The sequence below is a fragment of the Callorhinchus milii genome, unplaced genomic scaffold, assembly GCF_018977255.1.
Source record: "Callorhinchus milii isolate IMCB2004 unplaced genomic scaffold, IMCB_Cmil_1.0 Scaffold2, whole genome shotgun sequence".
NCBI lineage: Eukaryota > Metazoa > Chordata > Chondrichthyes > Chimaeriformes > Callorhinchidae > Callorhinchus > Callorhinchus milii.
The window spans coordinates 1,829,670-1,854,542 of record NW_024704743.1 but is presented as its reverse complement, the minus strand read 5'-3'; the positions used below and the strand labels follow the sequence as shown (position 1 = coordinate 1,854,542).

General features: G+C 48.9%; 1 protein-coding gene and 1 non-coding gene across 4 annotated transcripts in view; one reads left to right on the top strand and one right to left on the bottom strand.

Annotated features, from left to right (window-relative positions):
* The window catches only part of LOC103189623 (dipeptidyl aminopeptidase-like protein 6), a 200,011-nt gene that overhangs the window by 56,172 nt on the left and 118,966 nt on the right, over positions 1–24,873 (bottom strand). The gene's annotated exons all lie outside the window — the stretch shown is intronic.
* On the top strand, positions 15,695–15,768 carry trnag-ccc. The gene has a single exon. It is a non-coding gene; the product is annotated as a tRNA-Gly (tRNA).

Here is a 24,873-nt window from a genome sequence, read left to right as displayed (position 1 = left end):
AGTAAATCCAGTGAAACATTTTGAGATGTCGCCCGGCGGGAAAGACGCCACATCGAAAGGGAATCAAAATTATTATCGCCAATTGTAGTTGTTGGCGCCCCGACGGTTTCCTGCGGTCCCTCCCGTTCGAAATCGGGGGCGGCCGGTAAACTATCGAGGGCTAAAACACTCGCGACGCAAAGCGAGGGCTGAAGAGAAAGTTAAGCTGTTGGCGTGCGTTCAGCCTTAACCAGTCGTTCTGCGCCCGTCTGTCTCGCCGTTTGATATAAAGAGGTGATATTTTAGCAGTCTCCAAACAGTCCAATTTGCCCGTCTCCATGTTTTATTGCTGACCTTGTCTGAACCCAACCAAATACACCACAGGTCCCCTGTGTCTCAGGATGCCGTTACTTTCAACCTTAACCGGTGCCTTTTAATAGGAAACGCAATGAGTGCAATAACCTCCAATTAGATTAGGCAAATTAGACGAGTAATGCATTCGCCATCAACCTTGACACCTGCAATGACTTTTGTTATTTCGCAGCAAGCTCGACAGGACTCTTTTGGAAGTCACAAACGTAGGGCTGCGCTGGAAGATTCATTATCAAAGGCTCTGCCATGAAAGGGGATCCGTAAAAAAACGCTCGTTGCTGTGCGTCAGAAGTTAAGATCCTTACACGGCTTTGGAAGAAAAATAACACGGGGATTTTGCTTAACGCTAATCATCATAATAATCCTCGAATTTGACACAGCGCCTAATCACACGACTTCGAGACGTCTCAAAGCATACACTGTAAACGTGAATTGAATGTATATTTTGTGGGCGAAACGCGGCAACTAATTGTGCACGGCAGCGTCCCCACAAACAGTCGTGGAAAAGCGATCCGCCAATCGACTAACAACCGGGTTCCTACTGACTGCCGGTGAGCAGACCCGGGTCCTCTCGCTTGCGAGGCGAGTGCTCTAACCACTGAGCTACAGGACCCCACTATTTATTGGGGGGCTGAGGGGAGAGGGGGGGGGAATGTGAGAGATTTCGTAGTAGATTTGTTGTGATTTGATGCGATGCCTTTCTTGGGCCAAAAGTAGAAGGTCTAACTGAGGTATCTCGGAGAACAGAGAATTTGACCGTCTAAGAAGAGAGGCCACAGTCAAACCAGATGCCGTGTGAGCACAAGAAACAAAACTGTGTGCTGGAACCGCTTCATTCCACCACCGAGAGAGAGTCAGAGACAGAGAGAGAGAGAGAGAGAGAGGAAAAGGCACAATTCATTAACGCGATCAATGGAAAATTATACCAAGGAATGCTTGTGTAGGACAGGAAATAAATCAGGAATTCGCTGGAGACTAGTTAGTGCTTTGACCTCCAGACACACAGAACAGTTTACTGGAGAATTATTGCCTTGTGTGATAAAAGATTCTACCCGGTGTACTTCTTTCCGAATCGCTCAGTCTTCGTGTCTGCAGCTCTCCACATAAAACATCTAAAGAAATGGCATTTGATCTAACAACGTCTAACAACGACGTCTCGAAGCGCTTCACAGGATACATTGGAAAGCGAAGTGACTGTGTATTTTGTGGGCGAAACGCGGCAGCCGATTGCGCACAGCAGCGTCCCCCACAAACAGCCGTGGGTTGAAGTGACCAAATTTATTATTATTATTATTTGTTTCGGAAGGGATTGTTAATCTCCGCCAATCGCCTAACAACCAGGTTCCTGCTGACTGCTGGTAAACAGAGGTGTGTGTGTGTGTGTGTGTGTGGAGTGAGGAAACTTGCCCAATGTCTCGCCCTGACCTGCCTGGGAATCGAACCCGGGTCCTCTCGCTCGCGAGGCGAGGGCTCTAATCCCTGCGCTCCAGGCCTCCATCCATCCTGTGATTTACTGCGCGAAATTCAACAGCGATTGTAGGTTTCACGATCAAATTTGTTTCTTTCTTAAAAAAAATAAACCCTCAGTGTGAAATTCACACACTCTGATCATTGACTCTGTTCCCCATCCCTGTGTGTCTAACACGTCAGCTCAGAGTAACTGCCCCCAAGGATACCCATTGATTAAAACTTTTTCTCTGGGCTCATTGTTTGGCTCTGTGCGACTATCAGCGGCAAAACGGCTTTGAGACTAACACATCCCCACGAGGACTCAACCTTCGTACAATCTCAGCTTTCGGACTGACCTCACTCCCGACGTAGAAATCTACAGCGTAGAAGGAGGCCATTCGGCCGATCGAGTCCACACCCACTCCCAGAGCCCCGCGTTAACCCCACACCCCTCCCTCTGATCTCAACAACAACAACAACAGCAAACGACAGCGCCTTTCACGTAAGAGGATGCTGTTCGGTTAGGGATCTGCACCTGAGCTGGAGCTGGGCCGGGTACAAACCCCTCATTGTCCAGCGCCTTGGGACATCCTCCTGATGTGAAAGGCGCTGTGTGCACTCACACAATTTATTGTTGTTTCTTTCTTCTGTCGCTTTCCTCCCTCCCTCCCTCCCTCCCTCCTCAACGTTTCTGAACTATCTCGGAAATTGGGCCGTCCATGAATATTCCAACACCCAGGTTCTGGCTGAAGAGGGTGAGGGAGTTGGTAAGACAAGAGAGAATGACAGAGGTCACCAGCAGCTTTCCATTCTGGTTCCCAACAGCCCTTTGCCTCCCTTTGCTCAAACTCGGGCATTTTCCTTTAACCATTTGAATAATAATAATAATAGTCCTTTGCATTTGATGCAGGCGCCTTATCATGTCATCGAGATGTCTCAAAGTGAATTGACTGTGTATTTTGTGGGCGAAACAACAGCCACGATAACAAATGACATTTACACACCTCGCCTTTCGCGTCAGGAGGACGTCCCAAGGCATTGGACGGTCAGGTATTTGTACCCGCGCTGGGGGTTGAGATCGGGAGGGGGTGGAGGGCGGGGGAGGGAGGGTAGAGGGTTAGGAGGGCGACCAAAGGCACTGGTTGGTCGAAGAGCAGGGTCTTGAGTCGGGTCTTGAAGGAGGCGAGGGAGGGAGGGGGGGGGCGAGGCGGAGGGACTGTGGGATGGAGTTGCAGAGGGTGGGGGCAGCCAATTGCACACAGCAGCGTCCCACAAACCGCCGTGGTGATCGAGTGACCACATTATTATTGCTCATGGCTAGGGTGAGGCCACCGCGAGCCAGAAGGTTCACAGCCTTACATTGGGACTTAGAACTAACAGTCCCCCCTCAGGTTCCAATCCAGCGCTGAGGGTGTGACCCAGTGCCAGAGGTGCCAATTAAATGGCAATCTCCCATCGGCCTGTTCAAGTGGACTCCAGGAGAGAGCTGCGGAGAGCGGGGCAAAACGACTGAAAGCTCGGCCAGCGATGGCGGCGCAGATCAGGTGTGTGTGTGTGAGAGAGAGAGAGAGAGAGAGAGGGGGGGGGGCGGGGAAAGAGAGAGAAAGAAATAGAGACGAGAGTGTGATAGAGAGAGAATGAGAGCGAGAGGGAGAGTTCCGCATTAATCACGAGCCTTGCTCCCACCAACCCCGCTATTTCAATAGATTTGTTCCGAGGTTTGGGCTTTAATCAAAATTACATTTTCTCATTAAGTGGATCTACAGCCAATTAACTATCCCTGAGATTAATTACCAACAGCTTAGCCGGTCTATTTGCCCACTGCGTCAGTTGGATTGGAGTCTCCTGACGATTGTGTAAAACTGTTTGTACTGACAAGCGGAGGTTGTGCAAAGCCAATTTGCGGAGGCTCAAAACTAATATAATCTCTGCGCGTGCCAGTGCAATAAACAGGTTACGCCAAAGTCATTTCTTAATCGTGGAGAAATCCATCACCGATAAGATTATTTGGGTTTTCATTACTGTTTTGTTTTTGGGTTTTTTTTTTTTTTGCAAGAGCGACATTATTCACAATCGTTTGCAATATTAGATCTCAGCGTTCTCGCTCTGCTACTGGGAGAGCGCGACTGTGTCTCCGTGTACAATAGGTCCTGAGATTGGACCCATTTAACGCCCTTCTCCTTTCTGATAACGCCATGTCGATAGAAACAGGAGGAGGCCATTCAGCCCCTCGAGCCTGTTCGGCCATTCTATAAGATCACGGTTGATCTGTACCTCAAGTCCGATTCCCCGCCCTTGCCCCATATCCCTTAGTACCCTCGACCGAACAAACATCTATCTATCTCCGTCTTGAAGATGTGAATGGATCCAACATCCACCAGCCTTTTGGGAGATGGGAGAGAGAGAGAGAGAATTCTAGATTTCCACAAACCCTTTGGGTGAAAAACTGCTTCCTGATTTCAAGTGGATTTTAACGTTCGTTTGAAGAACGCCACTTCCGACAAAGTAGCACAAGCCATCACCTCGGCACAGTCCAGCCCACACCGTGAGCTCAAAGTCCTGACGTGGGGCTTGAAGCTACAATATTCTGCCCCAGAGGTGAGAGTACCTACCACACTATATGAGTGAATATCAGTGCAATAATAATAATAACGTAGAATAATAGTAGTACTGGTAATACTACTGATACAGCGCCTTGTCATGTCTTCGAGACGTCTCAAAGCGCTTCACAGAATATACTGTAAAGTGTAACGACTGTGTAGTTTGTGGGCGAAACGCAGCAGCCAATGGCGCCCGACAGCGTCCCCACAAACAGTGGTAGATTGAGAGATTAAACCTATTTACTGATTCATTTATAGATTGATTTATTTGGAAGGATTATTACCCCCTGGGAAATAATCCAATCCGCCGATCGACTAACAACTGGGTTCATACTTATAGCGAAGTAAACAGAGGCGCGTGAGGTAAGGAAATTTGCCTAATGTTTATGTCTCGCCCTGACCTGCCCGGGAATCAAACCCAGGTCCTCTCACTTGCGAGGCGAGGGCTCCAACCCCTGAGCCACAGGACTCCAATAACAACACCTTATCCATAAGATAGGACATGGTATGTGGTCTGGGAGCCTTCAAAAGAGACCTTGGAGCTCAAGCAGGGAATCAAAGGGAATCTAGCGAAAAATTGATTGGGATCAAGCAGGGAAATGAACGTGGGTTAAGGAATTCGAAGCAGGATAAGGTTTGTTTTGTCAAATTACTCCAAAAAAAANCTGCCCGGCCAAGTAACTATCAGAGCTAATTATCATTTAAAGAATACACTTTTAACAGACATTGAGCGCTGAACTGTTTGATATGACTTAAAGCAGTGGTTGTAATGTATTCATTATGCCGTACGGTGCACAGTTAATCACTTTGGGTAAATGTATTTTAGGATGTGACGAAAGGAGGGTCTGAAAAACTCAAATCCGTTCACCAGGATCTCGTTTTTGGAAACATAGGAACAGGAGGAGGCCATTCAGCCCCTCGAGGCTGTCCCGGCCTACTATAAGATCATGGCTGATCTGTACCTCAAGTCCAATTACCCGCCTTTGCCTCGTATCCTTTAATACCCAGTAAATATCTACCCCTTAGTAGCCTGACCCTGACCCTGCAAATATCTACCGGCCTCGGTCTGCGGTTACTTATTAGCGGTTAAATAATCACAGAGAGTGACCCTTACGTTTTCATGCAGAGCACGAGTGGGAAAAATGTTTTCACAGAGCGGGAGGGAGAGAACGGCGGGAGTGTGGCATTCAACAAAAGACTGGACGCTGCTGGGCGCAATTCGGCTGCCGCGTTTGGCCCACAAAATACCCAGTCACTACACTTTACGGTCTATGCCGCGAATCTCTTTGAGACGGTCTCGAAGGCGTGACGAGGCGCCGTGACAGATGCCCGGATTGTCCGCGACAGATGCCCCGTCAAACGTGTAAGGAGGCGTGAAGAAAAGGCAGGGAAATGGGATTAAAAGATTGAAAGATTGTGCCCGTGATCCAGTAAACCGGCGGAGGAGACTCGAGGGGCCGAACGGCCTTCTCCTGGTTCCTAATCGGTGCAAATCCTGATGACTCTGCATCCTTTACAGAGAGCGACCAGCCCCCCCCAAAAAAATTACTGACGCTTCAGAAAGCGATGGTAAATTATGCAGCAGCCAATTTCACACATGATTAGAAGGCGACAGTCAAGGTTGAGTTGTCCAAATAGAAGTGTAACGAGCAAATATCAGCAAAGCTATGGATACTTATTAGAGGTTTGTTCTGATACGTATCCTGATAAAAAGTAATGAATTGGAAGAGTGTGTGCTTCATAAAATAATTGATTTCAATATTAGCTTTACACGTTCCCCGGGATTGGCAAAGGAGCAGTGAAACACTTCGGATCTTTCTCCTGCACAATACGCAGTCACTTACGCTCTAGGGAAGCACTTCGGGACACTCTCTCGACGTGAAAGGCACCGCATCGAATGTAACGATTATTATTATTATTATTATTATTATTATTATTACTATTATCATCGGGGTTTAAACCAACATAATAGTCCTCGCGACAGCAACAGAATTGGCTGCCGCCTTTCGCCCACGAAACACACAGTCAGTACATTCTGCGAAGCGCTTTGAGGCGTCTCGATGACACGAGGAGGAGCTGTATCTGATCGGCTCCTCGAGGGAAAGGCACTGGAGCAAACGTACCGAGCCTTGCGGGATACGGTCACAGCAAAAGGCACAGTCACTACTCCTGGCAGTGAAGCGCTTGGAGCCTGACTGTGTGTCAAAGCGCAAGGCGCTGTGAGAGGACACAGAGGATCATTAAGGTCACGATTAAGCCTCAAAATTAAACTCCATTTTGGTTTTTAGTCCCGGCCGGAAAAGCGAAGTCCTTCAACGAGGTCCGCCCGTTTTATTGCGCAATACGGAGGAGTAAGTTACAGCGGAGCTCACAAAACTGTTTGTTTACAAGCAACTGGAATTACTTTTTATTGATCAGGAATGTCATTTTGACAGTCCGGCTGACGTGCAACAGAGAATTTAAATTGACCCACTTTCACTCGGGAGCCACAACCGCCAAATGGGACTGACTCTCAACTCCCAGCGAAATGATTACATGATTCGCACGTCAAGTCGTCGATCGATAAAATTTATTAAAGTTGTTTTCTGCCGCCTTTCGTTGCCCCATTTGCCCCCTGAGGCTACTGGCTTCAGGTCTCAGCTCTGGCTCAGCTGGTCAGATGAGAGTCAGAAAGAAGGTTGTGGGTACAAGTCCCCGCGTCAGAACTTTTGTTGGGGTGTGTGGGTGGGGGTGGGGGAATGCGCTGCAGTGTCGAAGGATGTGGGTCGATTGTCGGATCGCTTTTCCTGGGGGTAATGATTCCCTCGAATAAAAAATGACAACGGTAGTTTGGTCTCTCCAATCCGCGCCTGTTTGCGCGGACGCTGCTGTGCGCAATCGGCTGCCGCGTTTCTCCCACAAACTCGATGGTCAATTCACTTTGCAGTCTATTCTGTGAGACGCGGTGAGGCGCTATATCAAATGCAAGGGATTGTCATATCAATGGGTTAATGGGAATCTTCTTCAGGCGTTAGCCAAACGTGTGATCTCCTGATCAACAGGCAGCGAGCGCTATCTGGCCCAGTAGTTGGGAGCTTGCCAGTCTACTCAATAGAAAGCTGAGCAAAGCCGGTACAATGCAATAGAAATTTACATTTATACGGCGACGGAAACCCAGCTCGAGCCCACAATCTTCCGAATCAGAGGAGGGAAGAGTGCTGCCAACTGAGGCTGACTGACACCCGTTTCATCTTGTGTAACGTCAGCAATATTCAACATTGCAAACGCTCACAACAGCGACCCTTTGCTTTCAAATCACTCACCCTATCCCCTGCGACCTGCTACATAAATAATAATAATAATAATCCTCGCCTTATCACGTCTTCCAGATGTCTCAAAGCGCTTCACAGGATACACTGTAAAGTGAATTGACTGTGTATTTTGTAGGGGAAACACAGCAGCCAATTGCGCACAGCAGCGTCCCCAAATTATTATTATTTATTTTGAAGGGATTATTACCCCCGGAAAAGCGATGAACAACCAGGTTCCTACTGACAGCCGGTAAACAGAGGCGGGAGTGTGTGTGTGTGTGTGTGTGTGTGGAGTGAGGAGACTTGCCCAATGTTTCAGCCTGATCTGCCCGGGAATCGAACCCGGGTCCTCTCGCTCGCGAGGCGAGGGCTCTAACCCCTGAGCTCCAGGATTATACGCTATAAATTGCATTGCATTGTATTCGTATAGGGTTCACATCAGGAGGACGTCTCAAACCACTCTGTTTCCACAGCTGTTCTCAGAGCGCTGCTTGCAGCTTACATAAGGTTTGTTAATTGAGCAATATACAGTTGCAGCTCTCGATTCACTGCTTTGTGTGCGAAATTCAAGTGATTAATTCACAGTAAGACTGGCATTTAGATAAAGGTCTTCACGATGTTTTCCGGTGTTAGGATGGTGAGCTTGTGACAGATTGCTTCGCTGACAACGCTGCAGCTCCGGCCTCAGCATGAAGTTTAATGAAGAATGTGCAGCAGTCAACAATCGTACTAAAAATAATAACAATCCTGGCATTTGAGGGAGAGTGGGGGAGAGCCTTTAGCGAAGCGCCATTAGAATTAAAATTAAAATGGGGCAGGTCAGCCCGGCTCCGGGGGTAACACTCTCACCTCTGCGTCAGGAGGTTGTGGGTTCGAGCCCCCGACTCAAGTCTTTGACTCGCAGAAGTCTAGGCCGACTTGTCAGGGCCGTTCTGGGGAGGATCTGCCTGTTTTGTTGGTTTAACATCTCACCCCTCACAATGTAACGTTCCTTGCTCTCGCCAGCTCGAAACGAAGATTGAGTGTTTTAATCTCCAGGCACACCATTAATAATACTTATTACTTATGGAGCCTTCCAGAGCGCTCAAAGCGCTTCGCAGGAAAGCGTTTTGCGGGGGAAACGTGGCAGCGGATTGCGCGCACAGCGAGGTCCCCACAAACGAGTGGAGCATTCGGTGCGTGAGTTCCTATTCCTCGGTCCCAAAACAAGAGAACAAACTGTTGGTCAATAATCCATTACCGGCCGATGAAGGGTCTGTGTTCCAGGTTTCAGCTGCTGCAGTCGACAAGGTCACAGCGAGCGCTTTGACAGAGACCTGCGCTGTGTTGCGGCAACACAAGGGAGAACTGTCACTTAAGGCTGCTGACCAGCAAATCCCTGAAAACCTGTCTCGGAAGCGGAATTTAATCCCGTTTCCCCCAAAACGCGCCAAAAAAAGCAGCGAGTCGGAGGTTATATCATGGTCACCAAGGAGGTGACTGGTCTGCAGTGCTTATTATGATTATTATTATCATCAGCAATATTAATAATATTATTATTATTCATGTTATTATCATTGTCAATAATAACCCTTGCACTATCAATATAAAACCTGATCTCGTTGGCCAAACGTCTCAAAGCCCTTCACAGAATATGCTGTAAAGTGAATTGACTGTATGTTTTGTGGGCGAAATGTATTTATATTGATATATATTTGAATTTATATCTATATATGTGTATTTTTTTAAAAAATGGATTTATTTAAAGGGTAAACACACATAGACGAAGGTCTCAGTCTGGTTTGGTCTCTGTTGAAGCACGAAGATGGGTACACTGCCAAGTGTATCAGCCGCACGGCTGACCATAATTAAACTGAGTGCCGGTGGTGGTGGGGGGAGGAGGATGAACAAGGCAATGGTTTGGCTACTCTTTTATGTCACACTGTATGTTGTAAATTTCACATTTCCCTTCACGGTTGAGTTTGATTCCAGAGAGAGGAGATGGACATCAGCTCCTCGAATCCACACACAGAGCTGTTATTTTACACACACACACAGTTCAGAGAAGGACTAAAATGTATCAGCGCTGAAACAGGTCATTGAGACGTCCTGAAGACACGATAAGGCGCTATTATGTCAAACACCACGAGGATTATTATAATTATGATAATTATTATTATAACTCAAACCCCGGTGATTGTCTTTCACATGAACCCATCTATTTATTTCCACTCCTGTTGGCTCTGGTTAACTCAAATCCTTGATAGGTAGTGTGGTCCCAGCTGGATAAGCACGAGGACCTTGTCAGGCAGTGCTCTCAATATTAATAATAGTAATAATCCTTGCATTGGATACAGCGCCTTATCGCGTCTTCGAGACGTCTCAAAGCGCTTCACAGGACACTCTGTAAAGCGAATTGTCCGTGTATTTTGTGGACGAAACGCGGCAGCCAACGCACACAGCAGCGTCCTCCACAAACAGCCGCGGGTTGAGTGATTGATTTATTATTATTTTTTTGTTTTGAAGGAATTATTATCCCCGGAAAAGCCATCCGCCGATCGACTACCAACCGGGTTCCTACTGACTGCCGGTAAACAGAGGCGCGTGTGTGTGTGCGTGTGTGTGTGTGTGGAGTGAGGAAACTTGCCCAACGTTACGCCCTGACCTGCCCGGGAATCGAACCCGGGTCCTCTCGCTCACGAGGTGAGGGCTCTAACCGCTGAGATACAGGGACTCCACAATAAAGAAACAAACAATTAACATATATGCCAGGCTCCAACCATTAGCAATTAAAAACAAGGCTCGATCACGCACATCTCTGTTAAAACCACCAGGAAGCTACCGCATGGAATTAAGTAGAAATAGTATCAAGTCCTTTAGCTTTTCGAGAACGGCCAGCGGTGCTCGGTATGTATAAGGACTGCATAAAAATTCATGGCCTTAATCTGTGCCTTAATGCCTCCAGTTTTACCTTATGTTTAAACTATATTTGTTAATTTAAGATAAGTTAATTAGAAGCCAATATTTGAACAGCTGGTTGGCTTCTTCAGGCTCCTCAATGCAAAACAATGGAGAACCGCTTCTGACTGTTTCGGAATGAAGTCACAATGATATTCATAATTATTGCATTTGACGCAGGACTTCATCACCCTGTTGCATCGATGGCCTCAAAGCACCTCACAGGGTTTTCACGGTGAAGTGTAGTGATTGCGTATTTCGTAGCCGATTTTCTTGCGCCCGGCAATGGCCCACGAACAGCCAAGACCCGAGTGGCTGACTTTTTAACCCCGATCTGTGTTTGTCGGCCAGGATACCGGGAGAAACTCCCTTCTTCTTTCGAAAGGTGCAAAGGGAATCTTTAATGTCCGTCTGAACAGCCAAACCGACACGCAGTTCAATGCCTCAGACAATTCGTTGAGGAGTGCCAGACTGGATTATGAGCTCCAAGTCCCTTTGGGAATTGAAGCCACACTATACTGTGTAAGATTCTCCATTAGTCTCTAGGACCGATCACTTAAGGGAAGGATGGATATATCATCGACTGCTTTACACTGATTAATAGTTAATACAAGGAAATGGCTGTGCTGGAATGAGACCATAGATCATGACTTTGAGATTGAGTTTGTAACCTGCGTTTGCAGGAGAGCTTTGTTGTCCTCCTGCCGGTGAAAGCAGCCTTTAACCTCGATATTAAACCAAGCTTACTGCAGGAACGCTAATAATCATAATAATAATAATCCTTGCATTTGATATAGACGTCGAGACAGGTCAAAAACACTTCACAGGACATATTGGAAAGTAGATTGGCTGTGTATCTTGTGGGAGAAACGAGGCAGCCAATTCCCCCAGCAGATCACAATATCAGAAGATTGGGTTTGGTCGAAGATGGACCTTTAGCCCAACTGATCTGGTCCCTCCAGAACAGCCATCCTATCGTCCCACATCACACCATCAAGCTGCTTTTTAAACGCATCCCAATGTCCCGGCCTCAACCACCTTTCCTGGCCGCCTGTCCCAGTCGTCGATTATTCTCTGAGTAAAGCTTGTGGAGTCCTGTAGCTCAGGGGTTAGAGCACTCGCCTCGCAAGTGAGAGGACTTGGGTTCAATTCCCGGGCAGGGCCAAAGGTTGGGCAAGTTTCCTTACTCCACACCACACACACACACACACACACACACACGCTCGCGCCTCTGATTACCAGCAGTCAGTAGGAACCCGGTTGTTAGTCGATTGGCGGATCGCTTTTCTTCAAAATAAATAATAATTGGTCACTCAACCCGCGACTGTTTGTGGGGAACGCTGCTGTGTGCAATTGGCGGCCGCGTTTCGCCCACAAAATACACAGTCAATCCACTTTACAGTGTGTCCTGTGAAGCGCTTTGCGACGTCTCGAAGACGTGATAAGGAGCTATGTTAAATGCAATTATTATTATTAATATTATTATATTATAACATCTTCACTAGGAGGATCTACAGTGTGTGGGATTAATCACCGAAAGAGACTTTTGAAGCTGGAACTATATCAATATCAATGGAATCCTTCAAAAATGGTTAAGTACCTGAGTAACGACATAAAAAAAAGATTAAAGTTTGGGGGAAATTGCTGGAAAATGGTATTAATAAACAAAACGATGTGGAGTAAATGTTGGCAGATATGATGGACCTTTTCTGTACTGAGAAAAAGAGCTAAGAGATTGCCAGCACTCACGTTACATCAAACGCAAGAATTATTATTATTTTTATTATCTCTATCGCCTTAATATCTTTCCTAGAGTGGGCTAACCAACACCGGACACAATGATAATAATAATAATAATAATAATCCTTGCATTTGATATAGCCACTAATCATGTCTTCGACACGTCTCAAAGCGCTTCACAGTAAACATGCCCCCGACTGATGTTCTTCACCTTTAAGCCGCTGTTCTGTGTTTCTGCTATTCGCGGTTTCAAAAGACATCAACTGCTGTGACAGAGCCTTTGACCTTGAACGCAACCTCTGAATGTGCATCAATAGCCTGTAAATCTCTGCGTAGAATTGTCTGAAGCCTACGGTGCCGACAGAGTAGCCTGCGGGGAGCTGGGCAGGAAAGCAATGTCCCTGCGTTTCTCATCCTGAACTGACTTAGCTCCTGGAGGTTATAGTAACTAAGACAACAACGACGACAACAACAACAACAACATCAACTATTCAGGGGTTACAGCCCTCGCCTCGCGAGCGAGAGGACCCGGGTTCGATTCCCGGCAGGTCAGGGCGAGACCTTGGGCAAGTTTCCTCACTCCACACACACACACACACAAAACTGCTGTGCGCAATTGGCTGCCGTGTTTCGCCCTCAGTGTCCCTGAGGGCAGCGCTGTGTGGGACCTGGTCCTATTGTTGGCAGTCAAGAGTTTCCCCACAAGGTTTGGGGTGGGGGGAGGAAGCCCAGAGGGTGCTATGGGGTAATTGCTGGAGTCTAACCAGCCAAACTCACACGTGGCTTGGTCATTGATATCACTGTCTGGCCAAACTTTCCCGCTGCTTGTCCAGCTAGGACCCCACTCTCCCCGTTAGTTAGTTAGTTAGTCATCAGTCAGTTAGTTAGTTAGTTAATCAGTCAGGGCTTTGGCTATAGGGTTACCAGGGGCTGAGGGGGAGGATTCCCTGCCCCCCAGTGACTGGTCGGCCCTTCCAGGTCCTGCCGATGAATCCTGTTCCTGCATCTCACTATGTATGGTCTGAATATGTTTTGTGTATGTGTGCGTGTGGTGTGTGTGCGTGTGAGCGTGTGTGTGTGTGTGTATGCGTGCGTGTTGAGGAACTGTTTGATCAGGAGAGTATAACCTAACAATAATAGTCAGCTTGCCGTCAGACGAACGGCGCAAAGCCAGAGTTTACCAAACCGTGCGCTGTCAGTGAGGATAAACATTTACACGCTTCAGGCCGGGGAGGAAAAAAAAGCAGAGGAGCTCCGAGTAATTAAAGAGGAGCTCGCGGTTCCCAGACCCTCGCGGTGTGTTTTATACAGCTCTGTTCCCCCGCTCCAGAGGGGAGTTCAACAGAACACACGCTCATTAAAACAGCTCTCGTCACACAGAGGAACCGGGCAACTCAGAAGCACAGCATCATCTCTCCCGCTCGCTCAAAGTTACCAAGCAGTCACCAAAGACATCCCTGTTTAAATGTCAGAAGCAGATATATATATATAAACCCTCTGAAACGAATTCTCCTCGCCAGGAGCCTCGGCACAAAAAACAACCAATTAAACCTAAATATAGCATTGGTGACAAGATTCAGTCCGAGCTGATTTATTTATGGGTAATGAGGGAAAAAAAAACAGCTGAACTGCTAGTCCCTTGCAATCTCTGAGTAAGGACATCTCTCTCTCTGTCTCTGTTTCTGTCTCTCTGAGGTTCAAGCTCTCTGTGACACAGATGGGAGCAGAGCTGGAAAAATGACAGCTTTTCTATCGGACGTGTTTCTGTTTAATCATAGACCCGGCCGATGCCTCAGTTCTGTGGAGTCCTGTAGCTCAGGGGTCAGAGCCCTCGCCTCGCGAGCGAGAGGACCCGGGTTCGATTCCCGGGCAGGTCAGGGCGAGACATTGGGCAAGTTTCCTCACTCCACACACACACACACACACACGCGCGCCTCTGTTTACCGGCAGTCAGTAGGAACCCGGTTGTTAGTTATCATTTCCGGGGATAACGATACCCTAATAAAAAATGTGGTCACTCAATCCACGACTGTTTGCGGGCGGCCAATTCTCAGCTGGTCCAAGGTTGGTCCAAGAAAGGGGGCGAGGATCGGCATTACTAATCCGGGATTTTAGTGCATTACCGGAACCCAAGGATGACGGAAGAATAATAATGATGGTGCGGGGCCTGATCCCGTCTCGAAGCGCTTCGTGGGATACACCGCCAAGTGCGTGTTCCGCGGGCGAAACGCGGCAGCCAGAACTGCGCCCGGGGTTTTGCTTCGAGCCGCTGCGATGCGGGGGGAAGGCGCGAGATGGAGTTTGCGGTGCTGTGCCGAACTGGCTGTTGGGTTCACCGCCGCGAGTCATAATACAATCGCTCCACGACTCCGCTGAGCGCAACTGGCTGCCGCGTTCCGCCCCGCAGAAAAACAGCACGTCCCCTCCGTTCCCCTCCACTTTGCGGTGTAGTCCGCGAAGTCGCTTTTGAGACGTCTCGAAGGCAACGATGCTTAAGATTTGACACAGGGCCTCCATCGCGTCCCCGAAGAACCCTCGAAGCGCTTCACAGAACACACCATAAAGTGGAGAGACAGCGTATTTCGCGGGCGAAACACGGCAGCCCCCGTCAGTTCAAATCCAGATTGGCGGAAAGGGACGGTTTTGGAAGAGCCACCTTCAAAACGAGCAACAGAAAAAACCTTTGGGTTTCGAGGGCCGGGGCCTCTCTGCCGTCTCGCCCCTCGATCCCCGTCAGCGCTCTGGAAAACCTCCGTCCAGATGCTGGCCTAAATTAACCGGAAACTTAATCGCGCCCCCCGCCTGGCCAGCGAGGCTCGGACGCATTTTTGTCTCTTTGTGTACGAGATCGTCCGCTTGTTCCTGGCAGACGCTGACGGCTTTGGCTGCTCGGCGGGTTTGACAGCTTCCCTGTGGCTCCCGCCCTCCATCCCGTCTCCTCCACAACTGCCACAAACACAAGAACCTTCTGCCAGTCAGACTGGCTCAGTGGGTAGCGTTCTCTCTCTGTCTCTCTCTCTCTCTCTCTCGCGCCTCTCTGAAGGTTGTGGGTTCAAGCCCCCAAATCCCATCCCCCACACGTCGGCACTTGGAATCATGTTGTCTAAGCTGACTCTCCAGGGCAACAACAACAACAACACCTTATAATAGTGTGTATAATAATAATAATAATAATCCTTGCATTTGTGATAGCCCCTCACACGTCAGGAGCACGTCCCAAGACGCTGGACAGTCAGGGATCTGCACCCGAGCTGGTGGTGGGGAGGGCGGGGAGAGTATTAGTATTATTATTATTACTACCCAACACAAAGGGTAAAATATATGTGGAGTTCTGTAGCTCAGGGGTTAGAGCACTCGCCTCCCGAGCGAGAGGGCCCGGGATCGATTCCCGGGCAGGTCAGGGCGAGACATTGGGCAAGTTATTATTAATATTATTATTATTATTATTATAAGTTTCCTCACTCCACACGCACACACACACACACACGCGCCTCTGTTCACCGGCAGTCAGTAGGAACCCGGTTGTTAGTCGATTGGTGGATCGCTTTTCCGGGGGGAATGATCACTTCAAAATAAAGAAATAAACAGGTCACTCAACCCGCGGCTGTTTGTGGGGACGCTGCTGCGCGCAATCGGCTGCCGCGTTCGGCCCACAAAACACACAGTTAATTCACTTTACAGTGTATCCTGTGAAGCGCTTTGAGACGTCTCGAAGATGTGATAAGGCGCTGTATCGAATGCCGGGAGTATTATTATTATTACCGACTGCTTGTCGTTGTTGACGTTTTGTCCGATATTTCCTGACCCACCGGACCCCCAAATTGTCAGGTGAGAGGTTTCAGAAACCCCGAAAACTGCAATCGTGTCATTTTTTTTTTGCTGAACCGTTGGAACATTCTGGAGTGGAGTCCTGTAGCTCAGTGGTTAGAGCACTCGCTTTGCAAGTGAGAGACCTGAGTTCAATTCCAGGCAGAGGGCGAAACCTTGGGCAAGTTTCCTTACTCCACACAGAGCCTAATAACAATCCCTCCAAAAACCAAAAACAATAATAAATTGGTCATTTTCAATCTACGACTGTTTGTGGGACATTGCTGTGCGCAATTGGCCGCCGCGTTCGCCCACAAATATACAGTCAATTCACTTTACAGTGTGTTCTGTGAAGCGCTTTGGGACGTCCTCCTGACGTGAACAGCGCTATATCAAATGCAAGGATTATTATTATTATTATTCAGCAACTTTCAAGCGACAGATTAAACCAGCTCAATGTAAAAATTAGCTGCTGCTGCAGGAACACACGCTACGTCAAAAGGTGGAAGCGATACTTGCTTGCATTAGATTTAAATAGCGTGTGAAGAAAAAAATGTTTCAATTAAGCTGTGACCTACAAAAGCAACTGCTTTTCAATTCTATTCTCTCGATGATAAGTGAGACTCTCGTTCAGTACACGTATTCCTCCTCGAACTTTGAGCTCACCACGATTTGGACTGACACTTCAATCCAATGCCTGTGCTGCGCGAGCGAGGGAGATGGTGGGGAGGGAGGGAGGGAGGGAGGGAAGAGGGGAGCACGACAATGTCCTGTATCTCAGGGGTTAGAGCCCTCGCCTCGCGAGCGAGAGGACCCGGGTTCGACTCCCAGGCAGGTCAGGGCGAGACATTGGGCAAGTTTCCTCACTCCACACACACACACACACGCACACCTCTGTGTGTAGGAACCCGGTTGTTAGTCGATCGCTTTTCCCGGGGAATAATAAGTCCTTGTTGAAAACAATAATAATTTGGCCACTCGCAATCCGCGGCTGTCTGTGGGGACTCTGCCGTGCGCAATTGGCTGCCGCGCTTCGCCCACAAAGCACACGGGCGGTTCGCGTTACTGTGAAGCGCTTTTGAGATGTCTCGAAGGCGCTTTGACATCAAATGCAAGGGTTATTAATGCTTCATTGCACACGGGGCAGAGGGCAGAGACCGTACATGGAGAAAGATGCCACTGACTCTGTGCGAGACCTAATGATTCTTCGGGGGTTGGCGAGGGCGACACTCATTAGGAGTGACAGCCTCTCGCTGTGATGTGTGAAGAATAGGAGCAGCTCAATCTGTTCAAATGTTTTTCTCGTGGGATGGTGTCATCCCGACTCTCAATAAACATCACTCCCCAACAGTTGCCCAAACGTTGATGGCGGTGTGTGTGTGTGTGTGCGCAGTGCTGACAAGTCATTGCATTGAAAGTCTCGAGGTCACCGGTCGTGAGGAGCAGCACAAACCGAGGCTTTATTTTACTTTCCTTTTCTCTTTTCTTTTCAAACCGCGGGTTGAATATTATTAAAGTATAAAACACTGGGCTGAAATTTTCAGTGCTTTTAAACGGTCGGGTGTCAGCCTGACTCAGTGGTAGGGTGGGGCTCTCTCTCTCTCCTCTGAGTCATTTGCTTGTCATGTCAAGCCCCCACGTCAGGACTTTATTTAATAATAATAATCCTTGTGTTTAATACAGCGCCCTGTCACATCCTCGAGACGTCTCAAAACGCTTCAAAGGATATACTGCAGAGTGTAGTGACTGTGTTTTGTGGGGGAAACGCAGCAGCCAATTGCGCGCAGCTGCGTCCCCGCAAACAGTCGTGGGTTGAGTGACCAAATTATTATTTTTTTTAAAGAACTATTACTCCCGGAGAGCGATCGGCCAATCGAGTAACAACCGGGTTTGTACTGACCGCTGGTAAACAGAGGCGCCTGTGTGGAGTGAGGAAACTTGCCCCACGTTTCGCCCTGACCTGCCCGGGAACCGAACCCGGGTCCTCTCGCTCGCGAGGCGAACGCTCCAACCACATTACAACCAAACTCCAAAGGGGTCACCACTGCAGTGTGAAGGCCCTGGGATTGATTTAGCAAAATGTCACAATGATGTGGGAGCAGAGGCTGAAATACAATGGCCTCTGATGGCAGTGGGAGATTAGGAGAGAAATGTAATTTGCTGCAGTTACACCGGGTGCCTGGGTTTGAACCCACACGCAATTCAGCTACTCTCCCTCTGCATTTGATCGCGGCATAGTGTTTATTATTTATTGCATTCATAATTCATCGTCGTTCATTGCTAATTTAACGCCGGCGCTCGATTCCCCGCGGGACTTAAACGGCTTTGGCTCTTTCTGCCGCGTTTCGCCCACAAGACGCAGAGTTCACTCGGTTTTGCAATGGATCCCGAGAAGCGCTTTGAGACGTCTCGACGAGGTGATAGGTCAACTTTGTCGAACGCAGAGGGGTTGTTATTATACAGTTACGCTGGCTTCCAGCGCCCCTCCTCGTCCAAGTCTACTCCCTAAAACAACAACAACAACTTGCATTTATATTGTTGTTGTTGATGACGTAGAAATCGACCCGTTGTGCAACAAAAGGTGAGTGCTCTAACAGGGCACGATGTTGTTCAACTGGATAAAGCGTGACTGTGTTTTTTTACTGGTCTGCCGGGCGCCTGACACACACACACACACGGAAACCCATCACCGCGCTTTATTTAGAGCCCCCAGACCACCTACACCTGCAAATCCCAGAGACAGACTGTCGGAGAGTGCGTTCTCTCTTTCTCTCTCTTTCCCTCTCTCCCTGGAGGGACACCCCCCGCTTACCTAATTTCGGAAGCTATTAGGCGCAGGTTGGCGAGAAGGGGGGAGGCCCAGAGTGTGCGTTGGGGGTAACTGCTGGAGTCTAACCAGCTAAACCCACACACACAGCTCGGCCATCGAGAGCGCTGTCTGGCCAAGCTTTCCCGCTGCTCGTCCAGAGAGGACCTCACCCTCCTACCCACTAGGGCTTTGACTTGCAGGGTGAATTGACTGTATAAATGGCGTACCTTTCAATTCAAATCATGGCGGTGGGGGGGGGGGGGGTTTGCCAGGCACTTTGCAACATTTAATTAACGGTATAAATACACATTCCCATTGTACTCGGATGGTATGAATTTGCTCACAGGCCTTTGTTCCATCTATTCCTAAAGCGGTTGGAGATGGCATTTCTTTCACGGCTGTGGGTTTAAATATCCTGCTGTAAAAAAAACACACACACGCACACACACAGCCTTAATTGTAACGTGAGGAGCTTTGTCAAGCGCCCGCAGTGGAGGTTGGAGATTTCTTTTGAGACCTGATGAGGAGCAACGATGCACAAAACCCCAAAATAAAGCCGAGCACCAGATGAGAATGAGCCACTGAAGTTATAAAACATTAATCGCTGCCTGCTTGCCTCCAGCTCCATGAAGACAAATCATCATCTCACTAGTCCCTCACGCACTCCTCCACCCGAACGCTCTCGACAAAGGGGGCGGGGGGGTTGGAAAGTAGGATGAACGCAAGCGAGAGGACCCAGGTTCCAATCCCGGATGGAATTAACTCCTTCGACATAAATAATTCAATAAATCAATCAACACATCAATAAATCAATCGATAAATAGATAACTAGCAATCGGCCTCAAAATACGTGGTCACTGCACTTTACAGTGTAACCTGTGAAGCGTTTCGAGACGTCTCACCGACGTGATAAGAGGCTGTGTCAAGTGCAGGCTCCTTACTTGCTGTGTTCAGAGCCTTGTGTAGGGAGTAACAACAACAACAACTTGCATTCGCATTGCGCCCTTCACTGGAAAGCGAGGGCAAGTAATGGAGCTTTAGCTGGTTAAAGCCTAACTGGGTCCTCAAGCCACGGCTATTACAAACTTGTGCCTAACACCCTCCTGGATCAGATGAGTGTCACTCGAGGAGACAGAGAAACCAAACAAAGGGAAATAATAATCCCGGCATTTGACACAGCGCCTGATCACGTCTTCGAGACGTCTCAAAGCGCTTCACAGGATACGCTGTAAAATGAATTGACTGCGTATTTTGTGGGCGAAACGCGGCAGCCGATTGTGCACAGCTATGGATTGAGTGACCAAATTATTATTATTTTTTTTTGAAGGGATTGTTACCCCCGGAAAAGCGATCCGCCAGTCGACTAACAACCAAGTTCCTACTGACTGCCGGTAAACAGAGGCGCGCGTGTGTATGTGTGTGTGTGTGGAGTGAGGAAACTTGCCCAATGTCTCGCCCTGACCTGCCCGGGAATCAAACCCGGGTCCTCTCGCTTGCGAGGCGAGTGCTATCGGCCTCCACGCCTTATTTTTATGTGGAACCCTGGTCTGGTTTGGAGACTCTCAGGCGAGGTGATGTGCTTTGTGCCTGTGCAGGACACCCGGCTGACACTTCGCTGGCTCCATCCCAGGTTCTTAAACCAACTCAATTTCATCTTTCGTGAGATACAGAGAACCTGAGAGGATTTCTATCCCTCACACTTGATCCCCGGCTTCGCCCGATCGAAGACAATTATAGAGGGACGGACACAGGGGTCAGTGGAGAGTATAGTGGAGGACGAGAGGATAGGAGTTTGTACGTTCTCCAACACTGCACTTGTATTGATGCCTGATCTTGCTGGGAGATTAACATTGGGGGCACTTTTGTGGTATTTAACGGATTTCTTCATCGAGAAAAGGGTGGGAGGATATGAGCCCTAACTGCACGTTTGTGTACAATAATAACAATCCCCCCCCCCCCAGTGTGTCTTGGCAGAAAGCTTTCGATGTGTCAGCATGTCTCCATCAAGACCCATCTCAAGACCCTCCTCTTCGACCGCGCCTTCAGTCAACCCCCTTACCCCCGCCCACACCCTCCAAATCCCCCCCTCCTCCTGATCCCAACCCACCGGCTCGGGTGCAGATCCCTGACTGTCCAGAGCCTTGGGACGTCCTCCTGACGTGAAAGACGCTGTGCGTAAATGTCACGTGTTGTTGTTGTTGTTAAGCTGCCCAACGCAAAACATCACGTCACCCCCCTGTTTGTGGGGGACGCTGCTGTGGGCAATCGGCTGCCGCGTTTCACCCACAATTCGCTTTACAGTCAATTCGCTTTACAGTCTATCCTGTGAAGCGCTCTGAGGCGTCTCAAAGACGTGGTAAGAGGCTGTATCAAATGCCAGGATTACTATTCTTATTGCTGTACACTACATACACCTCATATCCAAAGAGGATAAAAAGATGTTCAATTCATTTGATCTCATCCTCCCCCCCCCCCCCCCGACTATCTTACGATTACGGACTGGTTCCCGAACGAGTCCCTGATCTTGGCATTCTTCCTGGTAACTCATTCTCGCTGACGATTATCTTCTGTGTAAAGAAATACTTCCTGTTATTTCTGTCTTGAATTTGCCCTTCACATCCCTGAACTTGTGTCCTCTTGTGTCCTCCTGTTTTGGCGGAGCTGAAGCTGTGGATCTGGACTTGCCCACCGCAGTCCTACTGACATCGGCTGCCGCTGTTTCGCCCACCAAACACACAGTCACGACACTTCACAGTGTATCCCGTGAAGCGCTTTGAGACGTCTCGAAGCCGCGACATCAAAATGCGAGGATCATTTATATATTTTTAAGAAAATCCCTGCACAGGGTTTGCTGTAGTGACTGTGCGTTTGGCAGTAAAAGAAAGCAGCCGATGTGCCCACGGGAGTGATGGGTCAATTTTACTTGGGGGTGGGAGTGGGGGGGGATTATTGAGCAAGACAACCACCTTGTATTGTACTTAACGTTCACCTGAAGAGGCAAACGGGACTTCGGTTGAACGTCTTTATCAGAAGGACAATCACTGGAGTGTGAGCCGAGACGAGACTGAGCGAGTTCGAAATCCCCGACACGAGGCTTGAATCGGCAACCTTCTACCTCAGAGGCCAGAGCGTGGCTTCATACGGGGTGGGGTGGGGTGGGGGAGGGAAATAAATGACCTCTTTGGTTCCCTCAACTACATTGCTGCTGCTTTTTTTTTTGCTTTTTCACCAGATTTGAGACTTGCGTTGTTTGGAGTCGATATCACACGCAATGACACAGACTGACGAGAGACACCACGTGCAGCTGACTTGGTGGATAGCGCTAAGTGGTATATGGCGGTTAGCATACATTGCATGTCAAGCGCTTCGAGACGTCTAGAGGACGCGATAAGGCGCTACACCAAATGCAAGGACGATTGTTATTATAACACGTCCCGGTTGGTACCACCACCGGGAAAAACTGTTGTGTATTGGTGGGATGGGGGATAGGGAAGAGGGTATAAGGCAATAGGAGGACAAGAGGTGTTTGAGATTATAAAAGCATTCGATAAGGTGGATGTTCCGAGGCTGCTCCCACTTGTTGGGCAGCAATATAAGATGGTCAGTAACAACAGCATTTATATAGCGCCCTTCACATTGGGCAGCATCCCAGAGCAACAGCTCTAACAGGGGATTTAGGAGGAACATCTACACACAGAGAATAATAATAATAATCCTTGCGTTTATCACGCCTTCGAGGCGCCTCAAAGCGCTTCACAGGACACACTGTAAAGTGAATTGACTGTATATGTTGTGGGCGAAACGCGGCACCCGATTGCGCACAGCAGCGTCCCCGCAAACAGCCGCGGGTTGAGTGACCAAGTTATTTATTTTTTTAAAAAGGGATTATTACCCCCGTAAAAGCGATCCCCTAATCGACTAACAACCGGGTCCCTATTGACTGCTGGTAAACAGAGGCGAGGAAGACAGCAAGGTAAGGAAGTAAGGAAACTTGCCCAATGCTTCGCCCTGTCCTGTCCCGTCCCGCCCGGGAACCGAACCCAGGTCCTCTCGCTTGCGAGGCGAGGGCTCTAACCCGCTGAGAAACAGGACTCCAGCACGAGCGCAAAACAAAATAAGTAACCGGTCTAAGCACATCGCGTCTCTCCACCACCTTCATAGCGTCTGATAACTATAATCCTTGCACCTTATCAAGTCGCCGAGACGTCTCGAACCAATTGACAGTAACAGCTGTTGTAACACAGTCACACTCTACGCTGCTGTAAAGGACGGTGACTATGTGTTTTGAAGGCAAGCGTAGAGACCGTCCCCCCCACCGCCACGTCCGACAGACAGCCACAAAGTGAACGAGCGGTTTTATTGGGGGGATGGTGGGGGGGTGGGGGGGGGATTGTCGGCTGGGTCAGCGGGAAGAGAGAAACTCCCTTTCTCTTAGTCACAGCGTAGAAAATTCTCTGCACGGTAATGGTGGTGGTGGTGGGGGGAGGGGGTGGGGGGTTGGGGGGGGGGTGGGAGGGGGCATTAGGCTGACTGTATATTTGTGGGCGAAAGGCGGCAGCCAATTGCGCATAGCAGCGTCCCCACAAATAGCCGTGGCGGGCTTGGACGCCTGGCGAGGGAGAGAGGGGGGGGAAGGGGGGAAGGGGACCCGAGGTGCGGGCGAAGAGGGAGGTCTCAGGGTGGGATTTAAAGACGGATGAAGCAGGCGGAGGGAGCCCAGAGGTTCGGAGCGTTGTGGCTGAAGGAACGGCCACTGATGGTGACGGGACAAGACTGCTCCGGTCGTCTCCCCCAACACCTTTGGCTCCAATCTCCATTGAGATATATATATATATATATATATTTATTATTACGCGCTTTGAGACGTCTCGAGGACGTGATGAAGCTCTGGATCGAATGGGAGGATTATTATATTATATGATTACTATATTATTCTGTTATTATTATATTTCTTCGACATTCGTGTTCAACATCAAAGATAAGGCACCAAAACCAGAGATGGAAAGACACCAACGGAGTGTTGCGGCGGTGACTGAGTAATGAAACCGGGTACAGAGGGTGTGGTGGATTTCTCTGGACTGGCGATGCCCCGACACACACACACTCACACTCACACACACACTCACACACACACACACACACACTCACTCGCACACTCACACACACACACACTCACACACTCACACACTCACACACACACACACACACTCACACACACACACTCACACACACACACACACTCACACACACACACACACACACACTCACTCACACACACACTCACTCACTCACGCACACACGCGTTCCAACACACTCCCAATGTTATACACAATACACACACGGCCGCGCGCGCACCCTGAAGCGCACACACACACGCGCACTCACCCTGAAACACACACACACGCACACTCAAACACACACACACCCTGAAACACACACACACACTCATCCTGAAACACACACACACACTCACCCCGAAACACATATACACACACACACACAGATGCACATACTGAAACACTGATACACACTGACACTAACACACACCACAAACATACTGAGACATACACACACACAGACAGATTTACATTGACACTCGGTCGCTCACAGATACACACATACACTGACACTAACAATACGAGCACTGACACACTCACAGCCAACACACTATCTCTGTCACAAACACACACACATTCCACACTCATCGCACACAGAGTCACGCACACACACGCAGAGTCATGCGCACACACGCAGAGTCACGGACGCACACACACACACACACACAGAGTCACGCACACACAGAGTCACGCACACACAGAGTCACGCGCACACACGCAGAGTCACGCGCGCACACGCAGAGTCACGCACGCACACACAGTCACGCGCGCAC